The 18,070-nt window shown below is 45.6% G+C and overlaps 1 protein-coding gene across 6 annotated transcripts in view; it reads right to left on the reverse strand.

Moving 5' to 3' along the window:
• GLYATL2 (glycine-N-acyltransferase like 2) overlaps positions 1-18,070 on the reverse strand; it is a 93,811-nt gene that overhangs the window by 50,696 nt on the left and 25,045 nt on the right. The gene's annotated exons all lie outside the window — the stretch shown is intronic.

Genomic DNA, 18,070 nt, shown 5'->3' on the forward strand with positions numbered 1-18,070 from the left:
CCAAAGGAGCACCAGCACCAACCGTTGCAAACAGTTTGTCTTCCCGCAGGCTACTCCAGGCCCTGGAGACCGTAACACCTCGCCAGCATCCTAACAGCCACTCACCTGTCCCCACCTGAACACACACACCTCTGCTAGCCTCTTTATCTCCTGATCTCATCCAAACTTAGTCTAAATATTTAGCTTTGTGTGTCCCCAAATCATGCGTTATAGAGGTTTTGCAAATCCCTTTTTGGCATAGTCACTGAATGTCTAAAAACTATTCGTGACAAATATATCTAAGGTAAGACTTCATTTCCTGCCAGATCAGCCACTCTTCTTACATATCTCAGTTCAGTTCAGTTCAGTCGCTCAGTCGTGTCCGACTCTTTGTGACCCCATGAATCGCAGCACGCCAGGACTCCCTGTCAATCACCAACTCCCGGAGCTCGCTCAGACTCATGTCCATCAAGTCAGTGATGCCATCCAACCATCTCATCCTGGGTTGTCCCCTTCTCCTCCTGTCCCCAATCGCTCCCGGCATCAGAGTCTTTTCCAATGAGTCAACTCTTTGCATGAGGTGGCCAAAGTACTGGAGTTTCAGCTTTAGCATCATTCCTTCCAAAGAACACACAGGGTTGGTCTCCTTCAAAATGGACTGGTTGGATCTCCTTGCAGTCCAAGGGACCCTCAAGAGTCTTCTCCAACACCATAGTTCAAAAGCATCAATTCTTCGGCACTCAGCCTTCTTCACAGTCCAACTCTCACATCCATACATGACCACTGGAAAAACCATAGCCTTGACTAGACGGACATTAGTCGGCAAAGTAATGTCTCTGCTTTTCAAAATGCTGTCTAGGTTGGTCATAACTTTTCTTCCAAGGAGTAATCGTCTTTTAATTTGTGGCTGCAGTCACCATCTGCAGGGATTTTGGAGCCCCCCAAAATAAAGTCTGACACTGTTTCCACAGTTTCCCCATCTATTTCCCATGAAGTGATGGGACCGGATGCCATGATCTTCGTTTTCTGAATGTTGAGCTTTAAGTCAACTTTTTCACTCTCCTCTTTCACTTTCATCAAGAGGCTTTTTAGTTCCTCTTCACTTTCTGCCATAAGGGTGGTGTCATCTGCATATCTGAGGTGATTGATATTTCTCCCGGCAATCTTAATTCCAGCTTGTGCTTCTTCCAGTCCAGCATTTCTCATGATGTACTCTGTATATAAGTTAAATAAGCAGGGTCACAATATATAGCCTTGATGCACTCCTTTTCCTATTTGGAACCAGTCTGTTGTTCCATGTCCAGTTCTAACTGTTGCTTCCTGACCTGCATACAGGTTTCTCAAGAAGCAGGTCAGGTGGTCTGGTATTCCCATCTCTCTCAGAATTTTCCACAGTTTGTTGTGATCCACACAGTCAAAGGCTTTGGCATAGTCAATAAAGCAGAAATAGATGTTTTTCTGGAACTCTCTTGCTTTTTCCATGATCCAGCAGATGTTGGCAATTTGATCTCTGGTTCCTCTGCCTTTTCTAAAACCAGCTTGAACATCTGGAAGTTCACGGTTCACGTATTGTTGAAGTCTGGCTTGGAGAATTTTGAGCATTACTTTACTAGCATGTGAGATGAGTGCAATTGTGCGGTAGTTTGAGCATTCTTTGGCATTGCCTTTCTTTGGGATTGGAATGAAAACTGACCTTTTCCAGTCCTGTGGCCACTGCTGAGTTTTCCAAACTTGCTGGCATATTGAGTGCAGCACTTTCACAGCATCATCTTTCAGGATTTGAAACAGCTCAACTGGAATGCCATCACCTCCACTAGCTTTGTTCGTAGTGATGCTTTCTAAGGCCCACTTGACTTCACATTCCAGGATGTCTGGCTCTAGATGAGTGAGCACACCATCGTGATTATCTGGGTCATGAAGATCTTTTTTGTACAGTTCTTCCGTGTATTCTTGCCACCTCTTCTTAATATCTTCTGCTTCTGTTAGGTCCATACCATTTCTGTCCTTTATCGAGCGCATCTTTGCATGAAATGTTCCCTGGGTATCTCTAATTTTCTTGAAGAGATCGCTATTCTTCCCCATTCTGTTCTTTTCCTCTATTTCTTTGCATTGATCGCTGAAGAAGGCTTTCTTATCTCTTCTTGCTATTCTTTGGAACTCTGCATTCAGATGCTTATATCTTTCCTTTTCTCCTTTGCTTTTTGCCTTTCTTCTTTTCACAGCTATTTGTAAGGCCTCCCCAGACAGCCCTTTTGCTTTTTTGCATTTGTTTTCCATGGGGATGGTCTAGATCCCTGTCTCCTGTACAATGTCACGAACCTCCATCCATAGTTCATCAGGCACTCTATCTGTCAGATCTAGACCCTTGAATCTATTTCTCACTTCCACTGTATAATCAAAACGGATTTGATTTAGGTCATACCTGAATGGTCTAGCGGTTTTCCCTACTTTCTTCAATTTAAGTCTGAATTTGGCAATAAGGAGTTAATGATCTGAGCCACAGTGAGCTCCCGGTCTTGTTTTTGTTGACTGTATAGAGCTTCTTCATCTTTGGCTTACATATCTCAGTGGCCATGTAATATGTTGAAAAGCAGTTATCATGCTTATATAGTCATTGATTATCCCAGAAAAGGTAGTTTCTTGAAAATGAATTTATTTCCCCTGTATACACTTTTTCTCTTTTGATAATTGTAGTCTGTGTCTGGAGAAGAGATGGGCTACCCCCTCTAGTATTCCTGGGCTTCTGCTGTGGCTCAGCTGGTAAAGAATCTGCCAGCAATAAGGGAGACCTAGGTTCAATCCCTGGGTTGGGAAGATCCCCTGGAGAAGGGAAAGGCTACCCATTCCAGTATTCTGGCCTTTGTCTTAGATTAATTGATCTTAAGTGTGTAGGTTTTTTCCTGAGCTCTCTATTTCATTAATATGTGTCTATTTTTGTGCCAGTACCATGCTGTTTTGACTACTGTAGCTCTGTAGTATAGTCTGAAGTCAGAGTACTTGATATTTCCAGTTTTGTTCTTTTTCCTCAAGATTGTTTTGCAATTCAGGGTCTTTTGTAGTTCCACATAAATTTTAGGATTGTTTATTCCAGTTTTGTGGAAAATGTTATGGGTATTTTCATAGGGATTAAATTTTAAATTTGTAGATTGCTTTGAGTAGTGTGGCCATTTTAATAATATTAATTCTTCCATCCAAGAACACAAAATAACTTTCCATGTATTCATATCATCTTCAATTTCCCTCATTAATGTTTTAAAGTTGTCAGAATATAAGTCTTTCTTTTCCTTAATTAAGTTTATTCTTAGGTATTTTATTCTTTTTGATGTGATTTTAAATGGGATCATTTTATTGTTTTGTCTTTCTCATGGTTTATTATCAATATAAAGGAAAGTAACAAATGCTACCTTCAGTAAGGAATCTTATGAGTTTTCCTATTCACATTCTCTTCTTAGTGTTTATTCAATCAGTAGTGCTCATGGTTGAACACAAATTTCTCTACTATTATATGTAAACAAAGTACCAGTATTCTCACTCTGCTCCCACTTGCATCCCAATAAGATAACATCTCCCCAAAATATTCATTCTCCTATTCTTGTCCTTCCTTTTACCCAGAAGAGTGTGATGGTAAGACAAAATGCCTCTACAGTTCTATCTGTGGTCCCCTTGAGCCATAGTCCGGCTGTTTCAGCTCCAGATATCATGAAATTTTCCTTGCAGTCAGTCACTTTCATTTAAAGACTCCTTCATTAAAAGTTTTATTACCCATTCCCAGAGAGTCTATCACTGTTCATTTAAATTTAACTATATAGGTAATTTCTATATATATAGCAAGTCTTCAACAGTACATGAACTGAGAACTTCCAGATGTTCAAGCTGGATTTAGAAAAGGCAGAGGAACCAGAGATCAAATTGCCAGCATCTGCTGAATCATAGAAAAAGCAAAAGAATTCCAGAGAGACATCTACTTCTGCTTTATTGACTATGCCAAAACCTTTGACTATGTGGATCACAACAAACTGTGGAAAATTCTGAAAGAGATGGAAATGCAGGCCACCTTGCCTGCCTCCTGAGAAATCTGTATTCAGCTCAAGAAGCAACCATTGGAACTGGACACGGAACAACGGACTGGTTCCAAATTGGGAAAGGAGTATATCAAGGCTGTATACTGTCACCCTGATTATTTAACTTATATGCTCAGTACATCATGAAAAACGCTGGGCTGGATGAAGCACAAGCCTGAATCAAGATTGCTGGGAGAAATATCAATAACCTCAGATATGCAGATGACACCACCCTTATGGCAGAAAGTGAAGAGGAACTAAAGAGCCTCTTGATGAAAGTGAAACAGGATAGTTAAAGCTGGCTCAAAACTCAACATTCAGAAAATGAAGATCATGGCATCTGGTCCCATCACTTCATGGCAAATAGATGGGGAAACAGTGGAAAAAGTGACAGACTTTATTTTCTTTGTCTCCAAAATCACTGCAGATGGTGACTGCAGCCGTGAAATTAAAAGACACTTGCTCCTTGGAAGAAAAGATATGACCAACCAAGACAACATATTTAAAAAAAACAGAGATATTACTTTGCCAACAAAGAGCCGTCTAGTCAAAGCTATGGTTTTTCCAGTAGTCATGTATGGATGTGAGAGTTGGACCATAAAGAAAGCTGAACACCTTTCATTGGAAGGACTGAAACTGAAGCTGAAGCTCCAGTACTTTGGCCACTGGATGCAAAGAGCCAACTCATTGGAAAAGACCTTGATACTGGGAAAGATTAAAGACGTGAGGAGAGGGTACGACAGAGGATGCGATGGTTGGATGGTGTCACCAACTGAAAAGACATGAGTTTGAGCTCCGGGAGATGGTGAAGGCCAGGAAATCCTGCAGTGCTGCAGTCCATGGGGCTGCAAAGAGTCAGTCATGACTGTGACTGAAGAGCAACATAGATAAAGGGCCTCCCTGGAGGCTCATGGGTTCGATCCCTGGGTAGGGAAGTTCCCCTGGGAAAAAGACTCCTTTTTCCCCACTTCAGTATTCTTGCCTGGACAATCTCATGGACAATGGAGCCTAGTGGGCTACAATCCATGGAGTCACAAAAGAGCTGGGCATGACTGAGCTACTAAACAACAACAACACACACAGATAAAATGTGCCACAATTTGTTATGTTTGCCACTATTTGCTCTTCTTTTTTTCTGCGGCAATCTGAGGTTTCTGTTCCTATTTATTTAATATTTGGTTAGAATTCTCACTCTATTTTCTGCATATGAGTGATATATGATATACTTAGTGATATAATTTCTGAAGTCTTCCAAATCCACAATATCTTTCTTTGACCCGTGGGGGACTGACAGCCTGTGACCTCATGTTTTAGACTGACCAATTTTTTTTTTTCCTTTTTATGAGGAGGAAATTGAGGCTCAAAGAAAGAAGGTAACCTGTTTAGGTCATCTTGCTATTAAGAAGTGGATGACTAGTAAAGGGGTTGCAAGGGAGAGAGAGTGACTAAAATAGGGATTAGCAATCAAAGGTTAAGCTAGGGCTTAACCCAACTTCAAGTTGATGAAATGGCATAAGACTGCAGAGATGGCTGGAGGCGAGGCTGGCATGAGTGTGCACCACGTCAGTACAGGGAAGCTCATGCACATCTACACACCCCACTTTATAGCTTGCTGTTTGCCCTAGGTCTTCACGAGTGTGTGACTGATTTTCAAACTTTGGTGCACCTGAGGCTCACTGATCATAAACTATAATAAATAGTCTCTATGCTCTGTGTAGTTTCTCAATACATTCTGTGTATATAACACAGAAGCTGGCAACCAGGCCGGATTCATCATTTCTTAGTTCAGGACACAGTCTGGGTAAGAAGCTCCATCCAAGATCAACTCATGGGTGTCCTTGGCTCCTGTGTTTGGGAGGGACGTTGGACAGTAGGGGAACAAGGTATTCAACCATCCCGTTCACTCTTTTCTTCAGAGGCAAATCCAGTAACGGACATTAGGTCTTTGGGCTCCTAACCCGGAACAGTTTGTGCAGTCACAGACGCCTTCGCATGCCTTAAGTGAGAAGAAGCTGAGAGAAAAAAACAGCTGAGTCTTTCTTTGTGTGTCAAGCCTTCACTTAAGGTGCAATTCCTCTAAAAATCAGAGAGAAGGGGAGAGTATAGACAATGCGGGGAGGAAAAAGCCCGGGTGATCCTGGCCCTGAGGATTGCAAGACTGCAGGACTCAGCAGGGGCATGGAGTAACTGTCACCCATATTCCCTTCACATCCACCCCTGTGCGAGGGGGCTTCAGGGGGCACTGGACCCCCAACCCTCTGGCTCTGTTGCTTTCTTCTCAAAGTCCCCAGTGTTCAAGACTCCTTCCTGCTCTTCTTAGAGCTTACATTCTGATGCAAGGAAACAATAACTAAACTAATAAAAAAAATAATCTTACTATACAGTGAAGTGCAGTATATGAAAAATTGGCATAAGAGGACAGACGATGACAGAGGGGGAGAGAAGAATATTTTATAGGGGTGGTCAGGGAGGATGTCTCTGAAAACCTCGCATTTGACACAGCTCCAAAGAAAGACAGGAGAGAGTCAGGCATGCATGTACTGGGCAGGGGCGGGGATGGGGGTGGATTCCAGATGATGGAAGCTCTCCAGGAAGTACCCAATATGTCCACTAGAGTAAAAAAAAAAATAAGTCAACTTCCATTTATGTTTTTATAAAAAAAAAGAAAAGAAAAGAAAGAAACTGAAATAACATTTAGCATATTAATTATAGCGATTACTACCTTCCTCAAAGCCACCCAAAAGGCAAAGGATAGATTTTATTTATGTCTTTGTCTTTAGACTCTACCATTTTATCTGGAATATACTAGACATCAACATTTCATGTATAGTTTTTTTTTTTTGTAATCTCCGTGTATATATTTTTATAGCCTCTACTTTAAAGCAGAGTTCCTTTTTTTTTTTTTTAATAGCAACTAGGCCTAAGCCTTGAAGACTAAGTGAAATTCGCTCAGTCATGTCCAACTCTTTGCGATCCCAAGGACTATACAATCTATGGAATTCTCCAGGCCAGAATACTGGAGTGGGTAGCCTTTCTGATCTCCAGGGCATTTTTTCCAACCCAGGGATCGAACTCAGCTCTCCCACGTTGCAGGCGGATTCTTTACCAGCTGAGCCACAAGGGAAGCCAAACAATATTGGAGTGCTTCTCCAGCGGATCTTCCGGGCTCAGGAATTGAACCGGGGTCTCCTGTGTTGCAGGCAGATTCTTTTCCAACTGAGCCATCAGGGAAGCCTTGAGGATGGGTCCCTAATAAATGAACAGATGAACAAATGGTTGGAAGGATGAAACAGTATGAGAAGAGATGAATTACTGGAACTGCATGCATTGAAATGCTGCAAAGGCAGCCTTGGCACCTTAAAAGACTTTGGGCGTTGGCATCTGACAGGAATTGAAATCATTCAAGGATTGCCCTCGGGGAATTTATTCACTTTGTTCCCTAATCTGTGAAACAGGAAATGGGTGAAAGTGAAAGGTGATTAACTGAGACAATCCTGTAGAAAAGGCCAAAATGCAGAGTCCGGCATTGAGTGGACAGTTCCTATCTTTCATCTCACTCTCCTCTCTTCAACCTCACGGCCAAGCAGCCCGCTCCACACTGTCAGTTAGGGGAAACAGCAGCTAAGACATGAGAGGTGGCTTGCAGGCTTTGCTCCCATGTTGCTTTTACCAAATAGACAAGGACCCAGAGTGATGAAAACACAAGTTTGACAGAGACAGGTGAGCTGAGCCTAGGTTAACTGAGAGGAAGGTAAGTTGAGGGTGGGGGTGGGGGGGAAAGCTGAGCCAACATGAGCTAGTGCAACCTTGGACTAACAGTGGTACTCTTGGGGAGGACGTGGCTCAGCGTCTGTCACCTCCACCTCTCCGTTCCCTGCCACAACTGCAGCACCCTAAAGGCGTGGGAGACTGTAGGGAGAAATATCAACAGCCTCAGACACGCAGATGACACCACCCTTAGGGCAGAAAGCGAAGAGGCGCTAAAGAGCCTCCTGATGACAGTGAAAGAGGAGAGTGGAAAAGCAGCTTAAAGCTCAACGTTCAGAAAACTAAGGTCATGGCATCCGGTCCCATCACTTCATGGCAAATAGATGAGGAAACAATGGAAACAGTGAGAGACTTTATTTTGGGGGGCTCCAAAATCACTGCAGATGGTGACTGCAGCCGTGTAATTGAAAGACGCTTGCTCCTTGGAAGAAAAGCTATGACCAACATTAACAGCTTATTGAAAAACAGAGACATTATTCTGCCAACAAAGGTCCTTCTGGTCAAGGCTATGGTTTTTCCACTGGTCATGTATGGATGTGAGAGTTGGACTATAAAGAAAGCTGAGCGCTGAAGAATCGGTGCTTTTGTACTGTGGTGTTGGAGAAGACTCTTGAAAGTTCCTTAAACTTCAAAGAGATCCAACCAGTCCATCCTAAAGGAAATCAGTCCTGGAAAGACTGATGCTGAAGCTGAAACTCCAATGCTTTGGCCACCTGATGCGAAGAGCTGACCCTTTGGAAAAGACCCTGATGCTCGGAAAGATTGAAGGCAGGAGAAAGGGACGTCAGAGGACGAGGTGGTTGGATGGCATCACCGACTGGATGGACATGAGTTTGAGGAAACTCCGGGCGTTGGTGATGGACAGGGAGGCTTGGCGTGCTGCAGTCCTTGGGGTCACAAAGGGTCGGACAGGACTGAGCGACTGAACTGACCCAAGTCGCGGGGCAGAGCGCGGAAGCCTGGCCAGCCGCCCCGAGCTGCCATTGAGCGTCGTGACTGTCAGTCCGCGCTCAGCTGCGCTTGCCCCGCCTCCGTGCCCCGCCCCGTCCCCGGGGGGATCCTCCCGCGTCGTCTGCAGGCCGTCTACGGGTGTCCATCCGCCGGGAAGCAGCTCTGCCCGCAGCGAATGCTCGCTTGGCTTGCGCGAGTGCCGGGCAGGGGCCGGGAAGGGGCTGCCAGCGCAGACCTCGGTCACAGGCCCCGTGCGGGAGGGTCCCGGAGGGACAGCCTGGGGCAGCAGGAAGCGAGACGGGAGGGAAGCAGTCCGGGAGGCGCTGGGGTGGGCCAGGGCAGTGGAAGCTGATTAGAACCACGGCGGAGAAGCAAAGTGGGGGGCGCGGGGCAGCGCTAAGGTCACGGGCCTGCTGCCTGCGTGCTTAGGGAATCAGCCTGGCTCTGCTGGTAGCTGTGTGCCTGCAGGCCAGTTGCTTGATGTCGCTGGCCACATTTTTCTTTTGAAGTGGGGATGACTGAAGTTGCTCCCTGGGGTGTTATGAGGATGAAATTAATGTTTGTGAAGCCCATAGTTTTTGTTCAGTGAAAACGGATGGTCGCCAGCGGCATTGGCATCACCTTTTGAGAAATGCAGGTCACCCCACCCGGCCACACCCCAGCCTTATGACCTCAGGAGCTCACAGGAGCTCAGAAATGTGTTTCGACAAGATTACTACAGGATCCCCGCAAAGTGCTGATCTGAGCTTCTCAGGCAGATCTGTTGATGCCTCTACTGATTAAAAGATGCAGATTACCGATCCTCACCTGGTGAATTTACGCTGAGACTGAGTCCCAGAATCTGTGGTTTATTAAAAGCTACTCATGTGATTGGGTTTGAAAGCAAATGGTTGGAGAATCACAAATGAATAGATCGTTTTAATTCACATATAGGGAATCAAGACACCCGCCCCCATCCCACCCCCACCCCGCACCCCAAAACGCTTGCCTAAGGTCTCCGTTCAGGGTCCTAAGAATCTGTAAAGCTCTAAGGTTAAACTCCGCCCCGACACCCCTCCGCCTCTGCCCCAACTAGTCCAGTGGCCTCAAAGTATCTTGTTTCCTAATAAGTGAATTGGGGGCAAAAGTCAAACCTAGCTCAAGGGGTGACTGTGAAGATCAAATATGACCCAGAAAAGTCCCCTCTGGGAATATGGATTGGACAGAAGTGTTCATCCATGTCTGGCCCCAGAGCCTGCAATTCCTGCAGGTGCCCGGGACCCTGCAATTCCCTCCATAAAATAAGCTTCCTTGGAAACTCAAGTCAGCAAGTGAGGGGCTTCGGGGAGATATCCAGGCCTCTTAGTTTGGCCTGAGTCTGGTCCAGCCCAGTTCTGGGCCATCCCCAGAACAGAGACAGGAGCTCAGAGGATGGTTTCCAAGTCACAGTGTGCCTGCGAGGATGCATGAGTAAAACCATCCAGCTCACACTGCCTCTTGGCTCCAGGCAATGGCTCCAAGTAATGTCCACCTCCATAGTTCTTTTCCTGGTGAGGAAAAACTCCCTGCTTGCTGGCAACCTCCTCGGAGCATCTGGTGTCCTGCAAGAGAGGGCTTTGCCGCCCCGCAAGTGCATTGTCTTCCTAGGACAGGATGGACCAGCGGTCTCTGTAGACAGTTTAGCTGCCAGGCCTTCAGGGCTGACCCTATGGTGCTGCTAGAAATTTAGAGCCCCTACCCACCTCCTCTTTTAAGAAGGGGACAGGGTTGGAGGGAGGTTCAAGAGGGAGGGGGACATATGTATACCTCTGACTGATTCATGTTGATATAGGGCAGAAAGCAGCATTGTAAAGCAATTATCCTCCAGTCAAAAAAAAATTTTGAATGTTAAAGTAAAAAAAATAAATGGAAATAGATTCACAGACGTAGAAAACAAACTTACAGTTACCAGAGGGGCTGCATGAGTGCTGAGTCACGTGCGACTCTTTCCTCTTCCAGGGGGTCTTCCGATCCAGGGGTGGAGCCTCGGCTCCGGTGTCTCCTGCATGGGGTGGATTCTTTACCTGCTGAGCCATCAGGACACCCCTACCAAATGGGGTCGTGGGGGATAAACTACAAGTTTGGGACTAACATATACACACTACTGCTATACATAAAATAGGTAAACCACAAGGACCTACTGTATAGCACAGGGAACTAGATTCGATAACTTATAATAACCTATGATGGAAAAGAATCTGAAAAATTATATGTGTGTGTGTGTGTGTGTGTGTGTATAACTGAATCATTTTGCTCTACACTTGGAACTAGCACAACATAGTCACATAATGCGGGAAGATCCCCTGGAGAAGGACATGGCAACCCATCCCAGTATTCTTGCCTGAAGAATCCCATGGACAGAGAAGCCCAGTGGGCCACAGTCCATGGACTCTCAAGAGTTGCACACAACTTAGCAACTAAACCTCCACATTCACATGATTGTGAATTAATTATGCTTCAATTAAAAAATTAAAAGTAAAAAAAAATTTTTTTTTAAGAATAAAAGGGAGGGGACAGCTTCTAAGTTGAACTGTGGTGGGCCCACTGTAAACTTATGGGCGAGGAGGAGGAGACCATCCCACTGGGCTCTGCATATTCCAGGACCAGCTCTGGAACAGAATGTCCAGGCCTTCAACCCCGGTTCTTCCCCAGAGGCCAGATCTCCAGCCCTTCACACTGTGTTGCCTTTGTACATCTAATGACAGTTTTCCCTCTTCAGTTCAGTTCAGTCACTCAGTTGTGTCAGACTCTCTGCGACCCCATGAACCGCAGCAGGCCAGGCCTCCCTGTCCATCACCAAGTCCCGGAGACCACCCAAACCCATGTCCATTGAGTCAGTGATGCCATCCAACCATCTCATCCCCTGTTGTCCCTTTCTCCTCCTGCCTTCAATCTTTCCTAGCATCAGGGTGTCCCCCATAAAACTCCTGCTTATCCCTCATCCATCAGGTTTGAATTTAAATCAATGTCTCTCTCTCGCTTCTTCTTAACTTCTCCCTTTCTCTCTTTCTCTCGCATATTCTCCTCAGGTAGAGGAAAGGTGTTTTCTTGGCTCCTAGAACATGTTGTTTTTAACTCTAAATACAGAAATCAGCCCATGCTGTTAGGACTATTGAATGTGGGTGGAGCTTCCCAGGTGGCGCTAGTGGTAAAGAACTGTCCCTACCAGTACAGGAGACACAAGAGACCCAGGCTTGACCCCTGGGTCAGGGAGATCCCTTGGAGAAGGAAAGGGCAACCCACGCCAGTATTCTTGCCTGGGAACCCACTGACAGGGGAGCTTGGCAGGCTACAGTCCACAGGGTCACAAAAAGCTGGACATGACTGAAGCGACTGAACATCATGCATGAAGTAGAGACATCTTTCAAGGCGTGAGCAGTCTTTATCTCATTATGGGTTTGGTGGTGGTGGTTTAGTCGCTAAGATGTCTCCGATTCTTATGACCCCATGGACTGTACTTTGCCAGGCCCCTCTGTCCATGAGATTCTCCAGGCAAGAATACTGGAGTGGGTTGACATTTCCTTCTCCAGGGGATGTTCCCAACCCAGGAATCGAACCAGGTCTCATGTACTGCAGGCAGATTCTTTACCAACTGAGCTACGAGGGAGGCCCCATTATGGGTTTAACAACCCCATGGACTGCAGCATGCCAGGCTTCCCTGTCCTTTACCCACTCCCAGAGCTTTCTCAAATGCATGTCCATCAAGTCAGCAATGCCATCCAACCATCTCATCCTTTGTCGTCCCCTTCTCCTCCTGCCCTCAATCTTTCCCAGCATCAGGTTCTTTTCCAATTAGTGCGTTATTCACATCAGGTGGTCAAAGTACTGGAGTTTCAGCTTTAGCATCATTCCTTCCAAAGAAATCCCAGGGCTGATCTCCTTCAGAATGGACTGGATCTCCTTGCAGTCCAAGGGACTCTCAAGAGTCTTCTCCAACACCACAGTTCAAAAGCGTCAATTCTTTGGTGCTCAGCTTTCTTTATAGTTCAACTCTCACATCCATACATGACCACTGGAAAAAAACATAGCCTTGACTAGACAGACCTTTGTTGGCAAAGTAATGTCTATGCTTTGTAATATGCTGGGAGGTCATAACTTTTCTTCCAAGGAGCAAGTGTCTTTTAATTTCATGGCTGCATGTTGAGGCTGGCTGAACAAACCAGGGTTTCCCGAAAGTGCAATACAGAGAAAGAATGAGAAAGACACAAGAATTGAAAGCAAGGATCAGGAGACCAACACCGCTCCTAGGTGAAGGTGCCCAAACTAATCAAGTCAGCTTTATTACATGTTTTCAGGCAGGGGAGTCTGTGCAAGGGAGAACGTGCTCTCAGAAGCATATGGAGCCACAAGGCTGTTAAGATAGGCTAGAAATGTAACATAAAGATGAACTAAGAAAGATTTACTTGTACTAATGATTTAAGTTGCTGTCTCAATAACAAATCTCCAGATGCAAAAAACATTTGACTCAGAGATGCCAGGTCATGGAAGAGTCTGATAATGGCTTTCCACCTCCAGGCACACATCCTGCTTTCAAGATGTTTTTCTGTTGCCTCTGGGCTTAATCCAAGAGTCCTATGTCTTGAGGTGTCTGGTCAGCGAGGTTGATAATGCTTTCGCATGCCTTTCCTGGGGTCTGCTTTTTCTCTCTTGTACTTGCTTCCTACAGCAGCAGTCACCATCTGCAGTGATTTTGGAACGCAAAAAATAAAGTCAGCCACTGTTTCCCCATCTATCTGCCATGAAGTGATGGGACTGGATGCCATGATCTTAGTTTTCTGAATGTCGAGTTTTAAGTCAACTTTTTCACTCTCCTCCTTTACTTTCATCAAGAGGCTCTTTAGTTCTTCTTCACTTCCCTGGTGGCTCAGACAGTAAAGTGTCTCTCTCCCAATGCGGGAGACCTGGGTTCAATCCCTGGGTCAGGAAGATCGCCTGGAGAAGGAAATGGCAACCCACTCCAGTCCTCTTGCCTGGAGAATCCCATGGATGGAGGAGCCTGGTGGGCTACAGTCCATGGGGTTGCAAAGAGTAGGACATGACTGAGCAACTTCACTTTCACTCTTTGCCATAAGGGTGGGGTCATCTGTGTATCTGAGGTTATTGATATTTCTCCTTGCAATCTTGATTCCAGCTTGTGCTTCATTCAGCCCAGCATTTCACATGATGTACTCTGCATATAAGTTAAACAAGCAGGGTGACAATATACAGCCTTGACTTACTCCTTTCCCAATTTTGAACCAGTCTGTTGTTCCATGTCCAGTTCTAACTGTTGCTTTGTGACCTGCATACAGATTTCTCAGGAGCCAGATAAGGTGGTCTGGTATTCCCATCACTTGAAAAATTTTCCATAGTTTGTTGTGACACACAGTCAAAGGCTTTGGTGGACTCAATAAAGCAGAAGTAGATGTTTTTCTGGAACTCTCTTGTTTTTCTGATGATCCAGTGGGATTTTGGCAATTTGACCTCTGGTTCCTCTGCCTTTTCTAAAACCAGCTTGAACATCTGGAAGTTCACAGCTCATGTACTGTTGAAACCTGGCTTGGAGAATTTTGAGCATTACTTTACTAGTGTGTGAGAGGAGTGCAACTGTGTGGTAGTTTGAGCATTCTTTGGCATTGACTTTCTTTGGGATTGGAATGAAAACTGACCTTTTCCAGTCCTCTGGCTACTGCTGAGTTTTCCAAATTTGCTGGCATATTGAGTGCAGCACTTTCACAGCATCATCTTTTAGGATTTGAAATAGCTCAACTGGAATTCCATCACCTCCACTAGCTTTGTTCCTAGTGATGCTTCCTAAGACTCACTTGAGTTCGCATCCCAGGATGTCTGGCTCTAGGTAGGTGATCACACCACCATGGTTATCTGGGTCATGAAGATCTTTTGTGTACAGTTCTTCGTGTATTCTTGCCACGTCTTCTTAACATTGTCTGCTTCTGTTAGGCCCATACCATTTCTGTCCTTTATTGTGCCCATCTTTGCCTGAAATGTTCCCTTGGTATCTCTAATTTTTCTGAAGAGATCTCTAGTCTTTCCTATTCTATTGTTTTCCTCTATTTCTTTGCATTGATCACTGAGGAAGTGTTCTATTCTATTCTTTGGAACTTTGCATTCAAATGGGTACATCTTTCTTTTTTTCCTTTGCTTTTCGTTTCTCTTCTTTTCACAGCTATTTGTAAGACCTCCTCAGACAACCATTTTGCCTTTTTGCATTTCTTTTTCTTGGGGATGGTCTTGACCCCTGCCTCCTGTACAATGTCATGAACCTCCGTCCATAGTTCTCCAGGCACCTGTCTTTCAGATGTAATCCCTTGAACCTATTTCTCACTTCCACTGTATAATCAAAAGGTATCTGATTTAGGTCATACCTGGTCTAGTGGTTTTCCCTACTTTCCTCAATTTAAGTCTGAATTTGGCAATAAGGCGTTCATGATCTGAGCCACAGTCAGCTCCCAGTCTTGTTTTTGCTGACTGAATAGAGCTGCTCCATCTTTGGCTGCAAAGATTATAATCAATTTGATTTTGGTGTTGGCTATCTGATGATGTCCATGTGTACAATCTTCTCTTATTTTGTTGTTTGCTATGACCAGTGCTTTCTCTTGGCAAAATTGTTAGCCTTTGCCCTGCTTCTTTTTGAAGGTCACAAACAAAACCTTGTGTGCACCAGGACCCAGGAGAAAGGAGCAGTGACCCCACAAGAGACTGACCCAGACTTGCTAGCGAGTGTCCAGGAGTCCCCAGCGGAGGCATGGATCAGCAGTTGTTTGGTCTCAGGTCAAACAACAGGGAGGGAACACAGCCTCGTCCATCAGTAGAAAATTGAATTAAAGATTTACTGATTATTATATATGAAACACATCTCCAGTCCATATTTGATGCATGAGACAGGGTGCTGAGGGCTGGTACACTGGGATGACCCTGAAGGGAGGGATGGGATGGGGAGGGGGTGGGAGGGGGGGTTCAGGATGGGGAACACATGTACACCCATGGCTGATTCATGTCAATGTATGGTAAAACCACTACAATATTGTAAAGTAATTAGCCTACAATTAAAATAAATTAATTAATTTAAAAAATAGATTTACTGAGCATGGCCCTGCCATCAGAACAAGACCCACTTTCCCCCTGTCTCTCCCATCAGGAAGCTTCCATAAGCCTCTTATCCTTTGCCTTTTCACTGCATCTCAAATGTTCTTAGTTAATGGCCAAAGTCATTACCATCATGAAGTTGAAGCTTCTCTGTCTTTCTTTATGTCTCTGTCCTTCTTTCACTTTAGTCTGTTATCCCTTGCCGTGGTCAGTTCTATGCCCCTTCCTGACCCTCCCTGGGTATTCACGATCACGTATTGAATGTGAATTCTTTCATTTCACTCGACATTCAGTTGGAGTGGATTAGTATCTCTAAGTCAACGTGTCAAAATTAGAATTCACAGACACACACGGCAGCAGCAGCTCCTTCCCTGGATTTCTCACACCAGTTAAGGGAGACTTTATCCTTACTCCATTTACTCAAGTCAAAAGCCCAGAAATCATCACTGAACCCTCTTTTTTCTCTTGTTTCTTGAACCTCCCATCCATACCCAAAGCTCATGGGCTTGCCCTTCAAAATAAATACAAGGACTTCCTCCATTTATTCAGTGGACTCTAGGTTTCCACTGAAGGGGGCATGGGTCCAATCCCTGGTCAGGTAACTAAGATTCCCCCACCCCTTGAAGTGCAGCCAAAAAAAAAAAAAACCAAAACCATGTAGAATCCAATCAGTATTCACACCTCCACCACTACCAGTGCAAGCTGTGCCTCCCACATTGGTGGAAGGTTGGAAGAGCCTCCTCCTAATTGCTTTCTTCATCTGCATCCACTCTTGGCCCCTAGAGTTTCTGGTCCACACAGCTGCCAGTGGTTTTTTTTTTTTTTTTAAGTCAGGTTATATTACACCCTTGTTTCAAACTGTTAGAATAAATCTTCAATTTATAATAAAATCCAGTCCACAAGGTGCTTAGTGGCAATGGCAAATACATGTGCTCCTTAGGTACGTCCCTTTCCAGGACAAATTTTCTGTCCCTAGAAATGTCAGGCAACTTGAATAGTACCATTCTCTACTGCTTCTTCCTTTTTACAAGTCTTTAACATCTCCAGGGGCTACAGACATATGAGAATCTGTAAGTCCCTTGTGCAATAATTCATTCTCCATCTACCTATGTTACTGTTAATATCAGTCACCTGTATGCTCTAAAACGATTTAAGGGATAACAGCGATTTGATGAAACTCTCATAGTTTTCCTCTTTTCTCCTAGCTTTTTACAGTAACACTTCTAAAGTTTACTCTCTCCAAATTCCACGGAGTACCTGGAATTTAAGCAGTGATTATAGTTTCTCTGTATATATTTTACATTAAGCCAAGTTAGGAAAAGCTTTCAGTACTATTCCAACATCATCAACTTTTACATAAACATCTATTTCAAACGAGTTGTCACCATCTTCACGTATCAGCTGTGTTCTCCCCTTCTTTGACCAGCTTTTCCAAAATACTGAAGGCATCCCCTCCTATTGTTCCTTAAACTGTACGATGTTTTCTCAAGCCCCTTCTTCGGTCGTCAGTTTGGAAATGCCTAACTCTGGAGCCCTCCCTTGAGAATGGAAAATTCTGCATATACCCACGCAGGGCCTGGGAACCAGGACAGCTGGTCTCTTCCTCCCGGCTGGAGGATCCGTGTGCAACGAGTTCTAAGCTAAGCTGGCTCCTTCCTTAGGGACAGAAAGTCGGCTGCCTGCTTTGGACCATTTCTACGCTGGAAGCTGACGAAGCTCACCGCGCCGACGTCCCCACGGGCTGGGTGGGGAGCCTCTCCAGAGCCCAGTCCACAGCCGCCGCCCGCCCGACAGTGGCCGAAGAGGCGTGACAGCCGAGCTCCCTGCGCCGCCGGGCCGAGCTGTGGAGCCCAGCGGCTCCGGAGGCCGAGCGCTTTGCCCCGCGCTCCGCGCAGCCGCCGTGTAACCGGCCCTGAGGGGACCTAACCCTAACCCTAACCCTGACAGCAGCGGACGCGGATGGGCGGGCTGGATGAAGGGACAGGACGGCTCGAAACCCGAGCCGGAACGAGGACGCGGACTGTGGCAAGAGTGCGGAGTCTCGCGCGAATGGACCGGCCGGAGGCGGCGGCCTCCTGACGCGCGGGGCGCGCGTCTTCCTACGCGCGAACCGCCCCGCCACCCTCTCCGGCCGCCGCTCTCAGTGGCTCGGCCAATCGGCTTCTGCACGGGGCGAGCTTCTGTCCAATGAGAGAGACGACCTCTGC

The sequence above is a fragment of the Ovis canadensis genome, chromosome 15 (genome assembly GCF_042477335.2).
Source record: "Ovis canadensis isolate MfBH-ARS-UI-01 breed Bighorn chromosome 15, ARS-UI_OviCan_v2, whole genome shotgun sequence".
NCBI classification, from domain to species: Eukaryota; Metazoa; Chordata; class Mammalia; order Artiodactyla; family Bovidae; genus Ovis; species Ovis canadensis.